Source organism: Aquarana catesbeiana, linkage group LG12, assembly GCF_042186555.1.
Source record: "Aquarana catesbeiana isolate 2022-GZ linkage group LG12, ASM4218655v1, whole genome shotgun sequence".
NCBI lineage: Eukaryota > Metazoa > Chordata > Amphibia > Anura > Ranidae > Aquarana > Aquarana catesbeiana.
Window position 1 is genome coordinate 3,738,447 of NC_133335.1, and position 6,556 is coordinate 3,745,002.

The 6,556-nt window shown below is 50.8% G+C and overlaps 1 protein-coding gene across 1 annotated transcript in view; it reads left to right on the forward strand.

Moving 5' to 3' along the window:
• LOC141114265 (protein kinase C alpha type-like) overlaps nucleotides 1-6,556 on the forward strand; it is a 230,229-nt gene that overhangs the window by 174,255 nt on the left and 49,418 nt on the right. The window lies entirely within an intron of this gene.

Sequence of the window (6,556 nt, forward strand, 5' to 3'; positions counted from 1 at the left end):
CACACGTCAAATCGCAGAATATTGCCAGCGACGGCACCATGCGAATCGTTGCGACGAGGACTTTGCGGCAGCAGCACCGATTTCCAAAAGTAGTTCCCGCAGCACTTTTGGCGACTTCGGGGGGCGATTTCAATAGACATCTGTGCATGAAACCACACAGATGTCTTTCAAATCACCCCCCCCCCCCCCCCTGAACTCACATTGAAATGCGGATTAAAACTCATGTGAGATCAGCTGAACCCGCCTTCAGTGTGAACCTCAATCAGATATTCATGATTAGCCTGTTATTTTTGGCTGGAGATTCACCTTAAAGTACAACCCCAATTCCAGAAAAGTTTGGGGCGCTGTGTAAAATCTACAGAAAAACTAGAGCTGCACGATTCTGGCCAAAATGAGAATCACAATTTTTTTGCTTAGAATAAAAAGATCACGATTCTCTCACAATTCTCGCGATGTAAAATCTCATTATACAAAAAAAAAAAAAAATATGGGCTAACTTTACTAGTTAGTTTTTTTTTTTTTTTTTATCCATTAAAGTAATTTTTTCCAAAAAAATTGCATTTGAAAGACCGCTGCGCAAATACAGTGTGACATAAAATATTACAACAACCACCATTTTATTCTCCAGGGTGTCTACTAAAAATATATATATAACGTTTGGAGGTTCTAAGTAATTTTCGAGCAAAAAAAATGATTTTAACTTGAAACCAACAAATGTCAGAAAAGATTTAGTGTTTAAGTGGTTAAACTTTTTTCACTTACACACAAAGTCTATTCCATTGACAAATTGTTACAATATTTATACTTAAGTTCCACTGATAATGAATGTTTTGTTTCTTGGCAGACTGCCCGATTTTTCTCTTCTTTTCTTTTGACAGCTGTGGCTTCAGAAGAGCAGAGAGAATTTTTGCATAGAAAGAATCGGGAAACACTTTAGGCTATGTTTCCACTAGTGCGACTTTTCATGCGACTTGGGACTGAAAAGTCGCATGACAAATTGTATCCCATGATTTCCAATGAGTACCGTTCATATCTGTGCGACTTCAAGTCGCAAAGACTTCAAAGTAGTCCCTGCACTACTTTGGTCCCACTTTGATGCGACTTGAGGTCCATAGATACAGGCATTGCTTCAAATCGCGGTAAAAAGTCGCAGCAAAATCGCGCGACTTTGGGGACGCAATAGTGGAAACATAGCCTTCGTCAGGATCGGGATAACGATTCTTGACGATTAATCGTGCAGCTCTAATAAAAACAGAATGCAATGAAATGCAAATCTCATGAACCCGGATTTTATTCACAATAGAGAACAAAAAAACATATCAAATGTTTGCACTGAGAAAATGGACCATTTCAAGAAAAAAAATAAGGCGATTCTGAAATCGATGGCAGCAACACATCTCAAAAAAGTTGGGGGCGGGGCCATGTTTAGCTCGGAGACCAGTAGCTATAGCAGTACAGAGGCTCCCGCCAACAAGCAGGATAGGACCTCAAGCAGGTCACCCTGGTACCCCAACCACTAACCAGTGTTCACTAGAGCTTCTGATGGTGGGGATGGGTTTTGCTGTGTTAGCAATGGCTCGCAGCCCTCAGGATCGCCCCAACAAGGGGTGGGAAAGCCGGGGTCCAGTAGCAGATATAGCAGGTATGGATCAAGCAGAGGTACAAGCCAATGGTCGGTAACGAGCGCTAGTGGAAACAGAATGGTGGCAGGAGTGACAAGAACAAGATATTGGCTGGAGAGAGTGCAATAATCTATGAAACAGGAACTGCGGAGACATGGCTTCAATCATGAAGTTCATGGGAGGAGCAAAGAGTTCAAGGTTCACCAGAGGCAACTGACAAGGCATGATTATCCCAAGGATTGTCCAGGGAGGTGTCCAGCATACCAGGTGGATCAGCAAGAATTGATACAGCCAGACACAGCAGAGGTCGCAGGTTCAGATCCTGGTCCTGATAGTTCCCCTTTTATGCTGAGGGTGGAAGGTTGGGGATTTTGGCTGAAAACCTCAGAGAAGAATAACTGAGGTTTCTGAACAAGTCTGTCTATAGTGGGGAGATTGGATGAGAGAGAATGCACTGAGCACTCAACACCGCATGGAGCACCGAGCACTGCACCAAGCATAGGGCACCGAGCACTGCACCAAGCATAGGGCACCGAGCACTGCACCAAGCATAGGGCACCGAGCACTGCACCAAGCATAGGGCACCAAGCATAGGGCACCGAGCACTGCACCAAGCATAGAGCACCGAGCACTGCACCCAGCATTGAGCACCAAGCATAGAGCACCAAGCATAGAGCACCAAGCATAGAGCACCGAGCACTGCACCAAGTATAGGGCACCGAGCACTGCACCCAGCATTGAGCACCAAGCATAGAGCACCAAGCATAGAGCACCAAGCATAGAGCACCAAGCATAGAGCACCAAGCATAGAGCACCAAGCATAGAGCACCAAGCATAGAGCACCGAGCACTGCACCAAGTATAGGGCACCGAGCACTGCACCCAGCATTGAGCACCAAGCATAGAGCACCAAGCATAGAGCACCAAGCATAGAGCACCGAGCACTGCACCAAGTATAGGGCACCGAGCACTGCACCAAGTATAGGGCACCGAGCACTGCACCAAGTATAGGGCACCGAGCACTGCACCAAGTATAGGGCACCGAGCACTGCACCAAGTATAGGGCACCGAGCACTGCACCAAGTATAGGGCACCGAGCACTGCACCAAGTATAGGGCACCGAGCACTGCACCAAGTATAGGGCGCCGAGCACTGTACCAAGTATAGGGCGCCGAGCACTGCACCAAGTATAGGGCACCGAGCACTGCGCCAAGTATAGGGCACCAAGCACTGCACCAAGTATAGGGCACCAAGCACTGCACCAAGTATAGGGCACCGCACCAAGTATAGAGCACCGAGCACTGCACCAAGTATAGAGCACCGAGCACTGCACCAAGTATAGGGCGCCGAGCACTGCACCAAGTATAGGGCGCCGAGCACTGCACCAAGTATAGGGCACCAAGCACTGCACCAAGTATAGGGCACCAAGCACTGCACCAAGTATAGGGCGCCGAGCACTGCACCAAGTATAGGGCACTACACCAAGTATAGGGCACCGAGCACTGCACCAAGTATAGGGCACCGAGCACTGCACCAAGTATAGGGCACTGCACTGCACCAAGTATAGGGCACCGAGCACTGCACCAAGTATAGAGCACCGAGCACTGCACCAAGTATAGAGCACCGAGCACTGCACCAAGTATAGAGCACCGAGCACTGCACCAAGTATAGGGCACCGAGCACTGCACCAAGTATAGGGCACCGAGCACTGCACCAAGTATAGGGCACAGAGCATTTCACCAAGTATAGGGCACCGAGCACTGCACCAAGTATAGGGCACCGAGCACTGCACCAAGTATAGGGCACCGAACACTGCACCAAGCATAGGGCACCGAGCACTGCACCAAGCATAGGGCACCGAGCACTGCACCAAGCATAGGGCACCGAGCACTGCACCAAGTACAGGGCACCGAGCACTGCACCAAGTATAGGACACCGAGCACTGTACCAAGTATAGGGCACTGCACCAAGTATAGGGCACCGAGCACTGCACCAAGCATAGGGCACCGAGCACTACACCAAGCATAGGGCACCGAGCACTGCACCAAGCATAGGGCACCGAGCACTGCACCAAGCATAGGGCACTGCACCAAGTATAGGGCACCGAGCACTGCACCAAGTATAGGGCACTGCACCAAGTATAGGGCACTGCACCAAGTATAGGGCACCGAGCACTGCACCAAGTATAGGGCACCGAGCACTGCACCAAGCATAGGGCACTGCACCAAGTATAGGGCACCGAGCATAGGGCACTGCACCAAGTATAGGGCATCGAGCACTGCACCAAGTATAGGGCACCGAGCACTGCACCAAGTATAGGGCACCGAGCACTGCACCAAGTATAGGGCACTGCACCAAGTATAGGGCACTGCACCAAGTATAGAGCACTGCACCAAGTATAGAGCACTGCACCAAGTATAGGGCACTGCACCAAGTATAGGGCACTGCACCAAGTATAGAGCACTGCACCAAGTATAGAGCACTGCACCAAGTATAGAGCACTGCACCAAGTATAGGGCACCGAGCACTGCACCAAGCATAGGGCACCGAGCACTGCACCAAGCATAGGGCACCGAGCACTGCACCAAGCATAGGGCACCGAGCACTGCACCAAGCATAGGGCACCGAGCACTGCACCAAGCATAGGGCACCAAGCATAGGGCACCGAGCATAGGGCACCGAGCACTGCACCAAGTATAGGGCACCAAACACTGCACCAAGTATAGAGCACCGAGCACTGCACCAAGTATAGGGCACCGAGCACTGCACCAAGTATAGGGCACCGAGCACTGCACCAAGTATAGGGCACCGAGCACTGCACCAAGTATAGGGCACCGAGCACTGCACCAAGTATAGGGCACCGAGCACTGCACCAAGTATAGGGCACCGAGCACTGCACCAAGTATAGATCACCGAGCACTGCACCAAGTATAGAGCACCGAGCACTGCACCAAGTATAGGGCACCGAGCACTGCACCAAGTATAGAGCACAGAGCACTGCACCAAGTATAGGGCACAGAGCACTGCAACAAGTATAGGGCACCGAGCACTGCACCAAGTATAGAGCACAGAGCACTGCACCAAGTATAGGGCACAGAGCACTGCAACAAGTATAGGGCACCGAGCACTGCACCAAGTATAGAGCACCGAGCACTGCACCAAGTATAGAGCACCGAGCACTGCACCAAGTATAGAGCACAGAGCACTGCACCAAGCATAGAGCACTGCACCAAGTATAGGGCACCGAGCACTGCACCAAGTATAGAGCACAGAGCACTGCACCAAGTATAGGGCACAGAGCACTGCACCAAGTATAGAGCACCGAGCACTGCACCAAGTATAGAGCACCGAGCACTGCACCAAGTATAGAGCACCGAGCACTGCACCAAGTATAGAGCACAGAGCACTGCACCAAGCATAGAGCACTGCACCAAGTATAGGGCACCGAGCACTGCACCAAGTATAGGGCACCGAGCACTGCACCAAGTATAGGGCACCGAGCACTGCACCAAGTATAGGGCACCGAGCACTGCACCAAGTATAGGACACCGAGCACTGCACCAAGTATAGGACACCGAGCACTGCACCAAGTATAGGGCACCGAGCACTGCACCAAGTATAGGGCGCCGAGCACTGCACCAAGTATAGGGCACCGAGCACTGCACCAAGTATAGGACACCGAGCACTGCACCAAGTATAGGGCACCGAGCACTGCACCAAGTATAGGGCACTGCACCAAGTATAGGACACCGAGCACTGCACCAAGTATAGGGCACCGAGCACTGCACCAAGTATAGGGCACCGAGCACTGCACCAAGTATAGAGCACTGCACCAAGTATAGGGCACCGAGCACTGCACCAAGTATAGGGCGCCGAGCACTGCACCAAGTATAGGGCACCGAGCACTGCACCAAGTATAGGACACCGAGCACTGCACCAAGTATAGGGCACCGAGCACTGCACCAAGTATAGGGCACCGAGCACTGCACCAAGTATAGGGCACTGCACCAAGTATAGGGCACCGAGCACTGCACCAAGTATAGGGCACCAAGCACTGCACCAAGTATAGGGCACCGAGCACTGCACCAAGTATAGGACACCGAGCACTGCACCAAGTATAGGGCACCGAGCACTGCACCAAGTATAGGACACCGAGCACTGCACCAAGTATAGGGCACCGAGCACTGCACCAAGTATAGGGCACCGAGCACTGCACCAAGTATAGGGCACTGCACCAAGTATAGGGCACCGAGCACTGCACCAAGTATAGGGCACCGAGCACTGATCCGGATGTAGACAAGTCCTCAGAGCAGAGAATCCATCATCAGCCATCACAGCACAACTTCTATCTCATCAGTCAGCCGTGACGGCGGCTCCTCCGACCCGACACCCAAATCTGCATCTCATTTCACAGCAATTAATTCCACACCGAACCAGAAACACCGCAATTACAGCACGAAACACAGAGGGCGCCCCACCTGTCACTCTACATTAATGAGGTAGTATTGAAGAGCTCACACATCGCTCAGTCCAACTTCCTGCACCTCGCTCATTACCCCCCCCCCGAGAGACATCCATAGACTCCTGTACAGGTATCTCTGTCTACAGAATACAGATACCGAGAATTACACCCGACATACAGGACAAGAGAAGTAGTACTGTGCAGAGTCCATACATACAGAATAAGAACAGATACCGAGAATTACACCCGACATACAGGACAAGAGAAGTAGTACTGTGCAGAGTCCATACATACAGAATAAGAACAGATACCGAGAATTACACCCGACATACAGGACAAGAGAAGTAGTACTGTGCAGAGTCCATACATACAGAATAAGAACAGATACCGAGAATTACACCCGACATACAGGACAAGAGAAGTAGTACTGTGCAGAGTCCATACATACAGAATAAGAACAGATACCGAGAATT